This window comes from Diadema antillarum, unplaced genomic scaffold, assembly GCF_040938485.1.
Source record: "Diadema antillarum isolate AM-2024a unplaced genomic scaffold, OU_Dant_1.0 seq00001770_RagTag, whole genome shotgun sequence".
In the NCBI taxonomy this organism is placed as follows: Eukaryota; Metazoa; Echinodermata; class Echinoidea; order Diadematoida; family Diadematidae; genus Diadema; species Diadema antillarum.
In genome coordinates this window covers 38,218-50,696 of record NW_027272451.1, presented here as the reverse complement: position 1 = coordinate 50,696, position 12,479 = coordinate 38,218, and the positions used below count along the sequence as shown (strand labels likewise).

The 12,479-nt window shown below is 45.6% G+C and overlaps 1 pseudogene; it reads left to right on the top strand.

The window, feature by feature from the left end:
• Positions 1-12,095, top strand: part of LOC139712186 (uncharacterized) — a 151,016-nt pseudogene extending 138,921 nt beyond the window's left edge.
• The last annotated feature ends 384 nt before the right edge of the window (positions 12,096-12,479 follow it).

Genomic DNA, 12,479 nt, shown 5'->3' with positions numbered 1-12,479 from the left:
TTTTTTTTACCCCTGCACACAGACACTGTCTCTTGAGAAGGGACGATTTGTGTTGTCTGTGCTGGTTGTCTGACGAATGAATGCTAACGACAAATTTGATTTGATTCCGGCATACAGTCCGCACCCGAGAGTGACAGCTGTCCTAGATTCATCTTTCTTCATTCTCCAGCTTACTTCTGTATTCGTTAAACAGTCTTGCATTTGTGCCGTATCTGTACTCACTCCTGTGCATTTTCATCATTCACACAAGGGTGGGGCGTATTGTGATCAGTCTCACACGAAACCATGTGCAAAATTTTCAGAACAGTGGTCAAACAAACTAGAAGTCTTCTGTGTGTCTCACATGCAAATGCTAGTCATCACACACACACACACACACACACGCACACACACACACACACGCACACACACACACACGCACTTACACTTTTTCCCCCATATTTACTCGATTCCATTCAAACAATACCAAAGACATTAACTCAAAACTGGTATTACTATACAAAGTAACAAAATTTCATCATTTAGTTACAACAGACAAGAATATTTCCTCACCCATTGTTTTCATGTTATTTCATTCAATTTATATAAGACAGCCATTCTCAGTGTGATCATTCACACCAAAAAACAAAAAAAAATCAGACATTTTCATGTCCACTGTCACACCAAAATCAACTACAATAATTCCATCGAATTAATGAATATGTAAATGAAGGCAAAACATCGAAAGAAATATATTCTGAAAAAAACACCATCACACATAAACACACAGTCACAAAAGAAAGACACACGTTCAACCATTTGTTCATCTCTTTCTTCTTCCTCTTTCACACTGCCCCGCCCCCAATGCAGTTCAAAGACCACTCCCGTCTGCTGGAGGAAACTTTTGATAGTTTTCCCCCTGATCTAACCAAGGAGGTGAGAGGAGGGCTTCTGGCTGGTTTTGACATGACAATCAGTATCACTGCGTCCTCCCCCCCGAGTGCTGTTTCCTCCCATGTAGCATTCCCTGCCACGGTTTTTTCTTTGCTCGTAGAATCTGTGTTGCCCCGACATAGATCCTCCCCAATGTAGCATCCTCTCCAGGCCAAAAGCCAGAGGAAGCCCATGCGGAAGAACTCCCATACGTCCTTTCAGACTACATAAAATCCCAATTTTTATCTGCTCCACCCTTCTTTGCTCTTGTTGATGAATGCCTGCCTAGTAGTAGTTCAATGTGTAATCCTTTAGTAGATGTGAGTTTGGAGGTTAACGTTCGTGGGAAAAAAAGTATGGTATTAATAAGCTTTTGCAATATCTAGCATGTGATGACTTTCATGACTCTTTTCATTTACGTGTTTAGTAAAATATCATCAAAAATGAAATGAGGGGCAGTTCACAAAAAGTAGAAAAAGAAAATGACTTAGCCGTTGGCTTGATGTGTTTTCAGACTTATAAGTGTATGGTTTCTCATATTATATTGGAAAATTTTTGACTGAAATGAGGTCTGTGTTTTTGTTTTTTGTTTTCAAATATTGAATGTATTTTTTTTTTAGACAAGTGTGCATGCTGGTTTTAGTTCAGGGTGAAGAAACATCTCTGACATTTTTGTGTAAAGTTTTATTTATTCGTTTATATTTTTCAAACTTTTTTTTTGACACATTTGATATCTAAATATGGCACTATAATGGGAGACAGGTTTGCATGCTGGCTTAGTAAAGGGTGAATAAACTTCATGGGTATTTTGCATTTTTGCTCAAAAACTTTGATCTGCGTCACCTTATCCCTGAGATGGATGCACTCCACCCTGCGTGAAAACATATCAGTGTATACATTTTTCAGTAATAAAATAATCGAATGAGGGTTTATTTTATTGGTCCATGTACGTTGTGGTGATTCCCCTGCATGTGTGCTATGCCAAGGTCATTTCACAGTACCAAGGTCATGTGTTTTTGTCCCCCATTAGTAATAGCCTTGGCTGATCCAGTCCCTCTTTCAGAATGCTTTTCTACACTGCCTTCCTTTCCAATTCAATTCCATCAGAATAATTCGATTGTGTATTTTTTGTATTTTCCTGTATCATAAAAAAAAAATACAACAATAGTCAAGGCAACAAATGTCCAAGGCCCATTAGCATATTAGTAAGGCATAAGGCTTATTTCACATCTCAGCTCACCTAATGGCTAGATGATACAATTGTTTAAAAGTCTTTGCTATGTTTTTTCAACAATGTATTAACTTGTTTTTTCTTATTGTTTAGATCCTGTTCTTAGTTTTGTCCTTATAGTTTTTTTAGTTTCCTTGTAGATCACCATCTATCTGTTAGTATGCTATGCTATGTTGAACAGTATTGTATACAACTTGTAGTGGCACTAGACATGTTAGTGTTATGCATGCATCTGGAGTGCACAACTCTCTTTTGTCAGATGTGTATTTTGTGGTTGTTAACATCCTTCCAATGCCCATGTGAACATGTTCAAGTCTGACATCATTTCGCCATTCCTAATTGCACTGTATCTCATTGAGTAGCTGAATTAGTGGATGACTTGTGTATTTGTAGGAATGCACATCAGCACATTGTTTGTTATGTGTGGAAAGATTGGCATTTACTTTAAAATGCCCTCCTTCAAAATGTATGAAGTGAACTTAGATGTCACTGTTTGAATGTATTTTTTTTTAAAGAAAATTAGCAACATCTCACAACTTGTAGCTAATGTAGAGTTGATATCAATTACCCCGTACTGCTGACATGAATGAGACTCATAGTGAGCAAATATTCATAGACTGGTTCAGGTTGTGACTTTGAGGTGATACCAAAATTGAAAGTTTTCAAATTCCTGCTTTTAATCAAACATTTTGCAACAAGAAAATCTTCTGATAACAATTTAAGATTTTTGAATGAGAAGCAGTAAAATTTTTTAGCCTCAGTGACTTCCCAGATCAATTGCAAAAATACTGTGAGGAAAGTCGAAATTGAGCTAGATTTGCCAATATCAGTGCCATTCATTGCCCTGTTTTGTTTACTAGGAGGATTTTGATGAGTACCAGGTCTTTGAACCGATTAATTCAACCCCCCCACCCCTCCTCAGGTGTACACAAGGCGGAAACGAGGTCGGAAGCGACGCCGGAAAATCCCCATCCTGGAGTCCGTGGTGGCAGCAGCAGACGAGCCTCTCCCCAAACGGAAGAAGAGCGAGGGCGTCCTCTCGCCCACCCTGGATCCCATCGTTGAGAGGGACAGGCTAGCTTCTCTCAAACCAGACCTTGAGCTGGCGAGGTCAAAGAGTGCCACGCTCAGAACAACTCTGAAGAAGAAGCTGAAGTCGCCCCTGAAAAACAAGAAGAACTCCAAGGTAAGTGGGAAGTGGCGTTAGTCTGTACTTGCCCACAACGAGTTACGGCACTGAAAGTGTTCATTGTAATCATAGTTATCTCATCAGTTATACAGTATTCGAATGACTCACATTCTTTGCACCTCCAATGCCTGAATGCAGTTTTAAATGTATGGGCCATTCACATTGTCTGAACCAAACATGGCAACATTCAAAAAAATTGTGACCTTTCTGTAATAGCTGCAAGGCAACTTCAAAAAGAAATACTGCAGGAAATACGACCAGACTCTTCTAGCTTCATGCAAAGTTAACATGACATTTTACTTTATGAATGCCCACCACAGAAAAGGTACAATATTTGTCTTGTTACATTCACTCCAACACTCCTGTGCATCTGGGCTGTTGTCAATGCTGCATGCAGCAGACTCTCGGGTCAATCATGCAGTGTAAATGAAAAGCTGAAATAAAGGTCATTGTAGATTTGCCATATTTGGCCACGAGTACGGGTTATTCATTCATACAGTGCTATTTTGAGTGGGATACCAGCTTGAGGCACCTTGTTGCTGTAAGTAGCGTTGACGTCACTCGCAATGTTCCCTCATTTGTTTCAAATGCATGATGGAAATCAGTTTATGAGTCAAAGCAAACAGCACACATCCCGTGCACCAGGTTCACTGTCAGCAGGTTTGGCAAAGACCAAGGAACAACTATTTGTGTGTGTGTGTGTGTGTGTGTGGTTAAGTTTGCGTTGCCCACCAAATTACTCTTAGAATAATGCTTCAGTTTGTCTCTTCCGTTTTCCAGATGGACAAAGCCAAACTGTCCCCACCCAAGCTTGCCAAATCCAAGATGAAGTCACCCCTCAGAGGGCCTTCAAAGTCTAAGGACGTGCTGAAGAGCAAACTGACGGCACCTACGAAGGGCCCTAAAAAGGCTCTCTGTAAGTATATCCCAGCTTTGCATTTCTTCAGCAGCTTTGCCTTTAATGTATTTTGCTTCCTCTCACTTTTGATTACACAAATATTAACTTTTCTTGTCCTCTGTATGTGAATGAATCAACCTTTTCAATGTGCCATCCAACTCAGGAGAATTACACAAAGCTTTGACTTCTTGAAATAATGACACAACTTACTGTGCTTGCATACATATATAGACTAGAAGACTGGAAATAAAAATGGCAAATGGGCTATATTTACAATTTCCTTTGTCCTTGATACAATAGTTGCCTTAAGTCACCCCTTCTTTTCTGTGCAGCATTTATTCCAGAAGTCAAATGTCCTTTTGGTGTTAAAGAAGAGTTTTTTTCCCCCACATTTTGAAAGATATCAAAGTGCAATGATTGGGATGTTGAATTCATCTATTTGTGTCTTCATATGAAATTTGGTATGGATTCAATATGAGTATCGATGGATTATGTTCTGTTGCAGCCAAAGGAGGCAAAGGAGCTGGAGGAAAGCTGTACACCAAAGCCAAACATGTACAGGAAGTCAACGGTGGCTTGAGCAGCCCCGACAGTGACTTTGAAGACCCAAAGCCACAGACCAGGCTCGGACGTCCAAAGGGCAGGCCTCCCCTGACAGCCGCCAACTCCAAGGCAGCGGGGCCCAGCGTCAGTTCCACGTCGACCACCACGAACAGTAGAGGGCGTCCAAAAAACGGAGAGCCCGCTACCCCCACAGAGCAAAGGCGAGGGTGGCCTAGGGGGCTCCAGCGGGCAAAACCAACTGAAGACGGGCCACCAGCAGTGAAGAAGCGCAGGAGACGACGAAAGCGAGTGCCTCTGTGGGAGAGGAAGAAGAAGCCAAAGCCAAAGCCAAAATCCCAGCTAGCTCCTCCTCCTCCTCCCCCTGTTGCACCTTCTACACCAAAGACCTCCACTTTGCCAAGCACCCAAATCCCTGCACCCTTACCCGGGTCTCTGAGTGATTTTGATGAAACGAGCTCGTCATCTGACGATGAGGAGGACTTCAAGAGGCTGCTGAGCATGACAACACCTGTTAATCGACCAAAGAAACCACCGCCTCTGAAGGTTGAAAGGAGCAAGCGTGTGGAGTACACCCCCATAGATATGAGTTCCTCGTCGGACAGTGACAGTGATGATGACGATCTTGCACTTCGTACCTTGGCAAAAGGTAAAGCGGGAACTCAAAAAGAAGACGAAAATGCAAATAACACCAAGCCAGTGTCGGTTGCCACCGATACCAAGGGGAGCAAGGAACCTGTGCCAGAGACTGATTCAAAGAGCACAAGCAACGCAAAGGAATGTGTAAACGGTCTTGGATGCTCCAGTAGCAGCAGCTCAGACAGCAGTAGCGAAAGTGACGATGACACCCAAGAGCCATCTGTGACGGAAGAACCAGCCAAGAGTAATGGTCCAATGTGGAATAATGCTGACGGCAAGACTGAAGATTCGGGTGAACCCACTGGCAACGTTGTCAATGACGATGACTCCGACGGTGATTTAGATGACAATTCTCATGCCCTTGATGAAGAGGAGGTAGAGAAGGGGAGAGAGGCTGATACCGAGTTGAGTAGTGATGATGAGCGGGCGGAGAGCAGTGATACTGAAAGTGAAGATAACACTGAAAAGATGGATGAGGAGGAACCCCCAAGGGACCTGAATGTAAAGGCTGATGAACAAATGGAAATCCAGTGCACAATTGCAGAGAAAGGTATGGAAGAGGAGGACGTTGATAAAACAGAAGATGACAGTGATGGTGATGATGATACAGACATAAATGACATGCCTGAAAAACTCAGTACTCAGAAGACAGTGGTAGAAGATGTAGAGAATACTGTTGTGCCCCGGATAAGTATGAGTGAGGAAAAAGAAATCAATCTTTCATTTTCATCCTCCTCATCCTCTGCATCGGCATCAGAGGATGAAAAGGAGGAAGACAACAGGAAAGAGGCAGATGATGAACCCAGAACCTTGGAGAGTTCAGTCAGAGAGCAGGATGGGCTCGATCATAGTGAACCACCAACCCTTGCGAAGGTTGACTCACCTGTAGTCAGCCCCAAGTCCAATAACCCCAGTCCTGTCCTAGAACGTTTTGATGACGAAATGCCAGCTAGTACTGAACAGGATATTAGGGATGCAAAGTCTGATGAAGAGGTTCATAAATTGACGATGATTGATGAGAACAGACCTGAAGGTAGTGAAGTGAGTGTAAACTCAACTCCAAACACGCCTCCCCACGAACAGAATAGTGGTGAAGAAATATCCAAGGAACAGATCGATGGTACCCTCAGTGACCAATGTGCAGAAACTTCTGATGACAACAGTCACCAGGACAACATGGAGGACAATGCAGAGCTTGAGCACAGCCATATGCAGAGTGACATGGACAGTAGTTACAGTCAGCCAGACACGCGACAGATCATGGAACCTACTGAGGCGGAGGACATGGAGACAGCTGAGGCTATTGAATCCATTATTGAGATCGATTCCAGTCCTGTGAGGGATGACATTGCAGCTGTTCAGTGCATGCCTGAGAGTGACAACCCTCCGTATCCAGTCACCTCAGAGTCTGACTTTCAGAATTTCAGCGGTAGCGAGTCATCGGAGATGAGGCCCAGGAGTGATTGTAATGAAATGGACATTCTTAACTTGGATGACCAACACCTTGCTCCATCATTACCACCTGATACCTCGGGTGTGGATGTGCCTCCACCCATGGACACGCCCCAATCCCTCGACACGTCGCCTCCTTGCATCAACTCTGCCTTGTCTTCTGTGGAAGGTTCCAACAAGATGGAAGCCCAGGAAGCTATCGACAGGCAAATCATGGACATCCCCAACACAATGCCAACACCCCAGTCCATGGAAACTCCACCCGTCATTGACACCTTGCCCCCCATGGATGCCACACAGACCATTGATGCGACATCCCAAATGCTTGACAGTGTGTCAGGTGTTCTGAATGCAGGCCCACAGATGATGGCTGGGCAGCAACAACTCCTGAATCAGCAGGCCCAGCAAGTTGTGAACCAGACACCTCCGCATATGGAGACCCAGGTTCCCCATCAAGTGGAGGCACAGTGCATGGACACTAATGTACACCTTGATGGCCAGCAGCACATGGAGGCAGCTCAGAGTGCCCAGGCAGACCAGCAGTCTCAAATGATGAGCTCTCAGGGACAGATGCCAATGCACCACCAGAACATGCAGTCTTGCCAAGGTAGCCTGCAGAACCCGATGGGTGGCAGTCCGCATGACAACATGCAGTCCATGGGAATGCCAGACTACGGTCATTCAGGGGACATGGCTCAACACAGCACACAGATGGGATACCACCCGTGCAGCAACCCAACAAAGCGGTACAGCATCTGCATGGAGATTGCTGACCCGCCTAGCATCGACCAGACAGATGTGATGGGAAATCCAGGCATGGCAGGCGTGAGGGGTATGGGTAGCTTAAGCAGTCCACAAATGCATCACAACTTGAGCAGTCCTCACGGGGATATGTGCAGTACTAACATGGGTCAGCCCCCACAACAGCAACAGCAACCGCAACCCCAGCCACAGGGTTACAGCCCCAAGCAAACGAGCCCGCCAGGCAGACCTGGCATGGGTCAACCAGTGCCTAGCATAAGCCCTCAGAGGAACTCTTTGAACAGTCCACAGCTCGGCAAAATGAATAGTCCACACCAGTTGAATAGCATGCAGAGCCCTCAAGTCTGCAGTCCGGCCATGGGTGCCCAGATGTGTAGTCCAGCAATGAACAACAGCGCCATGTGCAGCCCTAGTTTGAATAATGCACAGGTGTGTAGCCCCGTTATGAACAGTGGATCGGTATGCAGTCCTGCACTCAATAACAACCAGGTGTGCAGCCCGGCCTATGTTCAGACGTGCAGTCCTGCGCGGAGCACGAACCAGGCATGCAGCCCTGCCATGAGCTTGCCGCCAGTGAAGAGTCCAGTCATTACCTCAGCTACGTCATGCAGTCCTCAAATGCACAGTGCTCCAGTGTGCAGCCCCCAGATGCGCAGTCCTCAAGTCTGTTCACCGATGGGCCAACACCAGTCATCATGTGTCATGAAGCCACCACTTGGTTCTCCCACTGGCCACAATGGTAATAACTCCAACAATAACGTCATGTTTGGTGCGGGTGGACAGCAAGGCCAGAACCGCAATGGATCCACAAGTAGCTTAGCCAAACTTCAGCAGCTGACCAATGATATTTTGCCTAATACTCCTCTTACTATTCCCAGATCACCAAAGCCAACAGCCAACCTGACCCCACCTCAGAATCCAACTCCGCCCCCTGTACAAACTCCCCCCATTCAAAATTCTCAGGTACACATGCAGAGGAATATCACTCCTCCCGTTTCCCAAGCCCACCGTCAAGCACCACAGCGTAGGGTATCCATAGCTGGTGGTGAACTCATCCAGCAACAGCAGCACCAACAGCAGCAACAGCAGCAGCAGCAACAACAACATCAGCAACATCAGGGTGTGGAATCATCAGCTGTGCAGCAAACTGCTGTTGATCACCGGGTTGCTCAAAGCACTGATCACCTGAGCCATCATGGTGCAGAGCGTATGGGACAACTTCGACCAGACCTGCAACAACAACACAGCATGGAAGCCATGCAGGGTCACGGGTCAGCGGCCATCCAGCATCATGTCCCCCAGGCTCAGCCCCAGCAGCAGCAGCAGCAGCAGCAGCGGCAAGACCTAATGACACAGCAGAGGCAAAGTGTGCTCACGCAGCAGAGACCGGACGCTATGACACCCCACAGACAAGAGGCAATGGTTCGCCACCGCCACGACTCCATGACATCCCACTTGCCAGAGACCAATATGGCTGCTCACATGCAGCAGGAGGCCATGCACCAGCGGAGGCAAGAGCCGATGGCGGCCTTGAGACCAGATGCTATGAACCCCCACATACAGGATCAAATGATGGGGCACAGACCTGAGAGTGTGGCATCACATATGGCAGATGCCAGGCGGGACACCACCACCCCGCACAGGACTGACATGACTCAGCACATGCAGGAAACAATGAGGCGAGATGCTGCCACTCCACATAGACCGGAGACTATGTCCCATCACATGACAGAGGCCATGTCTACGCACCGCTCAGAGACAATGACACCTCATATGCAAGAGGCAATGGTGGTGCAGCGGCAGGAGACCACCACCCCGCATCGAGAAGATGCCATGACCCCTCACATCATGGACAATGTCAACATGACTTCTCAGAGGCAAGCAATAACGCCCCAGTTATCCGACATCGTCACGCAGCAGCGGAGAGATGCCAGGACGCCCCACCGCCAAGGGACATTCTCGCAGCACCGCCAGGATGCTATGACGTCTCACGCGCAAGAGGCCAGGCACGAAACCATGGTACAGCAGATGCAGAGACCAGAGAGACGGGTGGCCACGATCCAGCAGCAGAGGGCAGAGCAGCTGCAGCAGCACCACCAGCACCAGATGTCGCAGCAGCAGCATGCCAACCAGATGAACTCCTCTGCCTTGCTTCACCATCAGCAGCAACAACACCAGCAGCAGCAACACTATGGCCAACACCTGCCACACATGCAGCAGCAGATTGCTGCCGCCCAGCCACCGGGTGCCGCGGCGCAGGCCATGCACATGCACCCAAACTACAAACACTATGGCCACTTCCAGGGACCCCCCACCCACAGTCCCTCCAACCACCACAATGTGATGCAGTCGGTCCAGCAGCAGTACAACGCGTCCCAGTACAACTACTACAGGGGCTACCCAGCGTCCCCGCGACACCCCCGTGGCCCCATCAACGGATGCATGCCGGCACGCATGATGTCCAACAACTTCCATGCCGGCAACCATGCAGGCTTCATGGAGCAACCCTCCGCTATGCAGATGCAGATGGTGAACATGGCAGCCACGAGGCAGCAGTCCATCCACAACCAGGGCATGTACCCGGGCTACAGCTTCATGAAGCCGTCGATGAGTGGGCAACCCATGATGAGGCGTACCTACACCCCCGATGTCAACAAAGGATGCAGCTGGAAGTGACAGACTCTTATCCGAGTATGAGGAGAGTTTTAGGTTCTCTATTGGAAAATAACAGAACAAACCAAAAACCAGTGGTTGAGAGCCAATGTCACAACTTCAGCCTTCCCAAATATGTCACCTTGTTAAGTCTAAAAATGACTGATTATGCCATGTTTACAGTTTTGTGCCCGCAGACTATGAGGGCATGTTCAAGAAAAACAAAAACAAAGCACATGAAAAGGCTAGGGGGAATTGTTTCATAAGGATATTAAGTTATGCATGGTGAAGTGTGTTGAATTCCTGGATCATCAGTTGGCCAAGGAAGAAACTTCAACCATAGAGTATACATTTATATCTGAAGCATACTTGATGTTTCCGTGGATGGAGAAGTGGGTAAACCCAAACGTGGCATTGTAAATTACAGAAATTCACATCATTCATGCTTTCAGATTTTTGAAACATCAAAATTGCTCATGTTCATATTGTCAATTTGTCAATGGAAAACACTTTTTTTTTTTGCATTTTGATTTTACCAATTATGGAAAACGTTTAAATAGAAAACTCAGGGTATACTATAGAAGATTTTGTCAACTAGGTCGAGTGTGCAGAATCTCACTTTGTTCAAATAGTTGGCCAAACAAATCTGTATAATGTTAGTCATTCCTCAGAGCTAGGAAGGTAAATGGAAAGGTCACGAATGGAAAGGAAGGGGAACGGATCTTGATTATTTGCCGTGGTAGTCGTAATGCAAGTCAGATATGGTCAGTAGCAAGTTCACCTCAGCGGCATAACGAGAAATTACTTAACATTGCTAGAATACGTGTAGCCCAATTCGTCTGTACAGGGAGCTTTTAGCGTGCCAGTAACTCATGGGTTGTTTGTGTGGAGGGAATTTTATCGAATTATGTCAATGAACGTGTGTCACATCCTGTAGTAAATTATTGTTTGACCGTGATCTCTTGTGCTGTCCAGGAATAGTACTCTTTATTTATGGTGGTCTGTTTTGATTGCCATCAATTTTGTCACGCATTGTTTGCCACACGATGAATGCGTTCTGTGCTCTGCATCTCTGCATGCTTACATTGTATGTTCCTTTTTTCCAACTCTTGTAATTGACCACCACACTGACTAAGATATATGACATCCATCCACCTTATGGACTTTCAATTATCAATTTCAATTTTTCATGTAGTTGTACTGTTACGTAATTTGATCACAGGGCTGTTAGGGTGTGTGGAGCAGTTGACATTTCGACTCAGCAGCCTTCATATGACAAGTTGGATTTGATCTTGATGTGAACTATGAAACAGCCAAAATGTTCGATGATCATGAATTGGGGATTTCCAAGCTGAGGCAGGGGCATGCTCTTAATTCCTAAGTGATTACTTGCGTGAAAAGAGGAAAAATATGTTACTTTCTAAAGCATGCTGAAGCGTGAGGAAGCAGTGTGAGAGGGAAGGGGATCGGGATAACATACCCAGCACAATAGACCATTTGTATAACGTACTACAATTCATGAATGTTTCTTTTCGTATAGCCAATCAAGGAAACATTTCATTCACCTGCTCCCTCCAATCAAGCTCCTTTGGCAGGAATTCGCTTAGTTGTTGCTAGGTAGGGCAAGTCTCCTGCATGCTTTTTGGTTAAGGGCAACTTTTGTGCACAAAACATTCATAGAATGTAAATGCATCAGTCAAACAGTCTATTACTATGAAACAGATGTCTCCTTGAACTCTCCATTATAAAATAGGAGAAAGCATTGGGGAGGGATGGAATCTGACAATTAATCTTTTAGGTTGTTGGGATTTTTTTCTTTTTAAACAGAAATCAAATGCATATGGCATTAAGATGCTCAATGCTTGTTAGTTACGTGTCAAAAACAAAAGAAGAGAGAAACAATGGAAATTTTGCAAACCAGACATGTTCTTGTGTGGTTGTTGTGGACACTTTTATTAGTCTTCTTTTTTTTTTATCCTTTAGGTATGGGGAAGAGCATATACTCAACTTCCTTATCCAATTTGTTGTGTGTACTAGGTCTTTGGCTGCAGGAGTTCGAGATGATAATCGCCTATCTCACACATCATCTGTTGCGTGTGTGGCTCATTGTTCAGTAATTTGACTATAGATTTTATCATTTAACTCTTCTTTCTTTTTTTCCTTGAGATGTAGAGCCAGAGTGT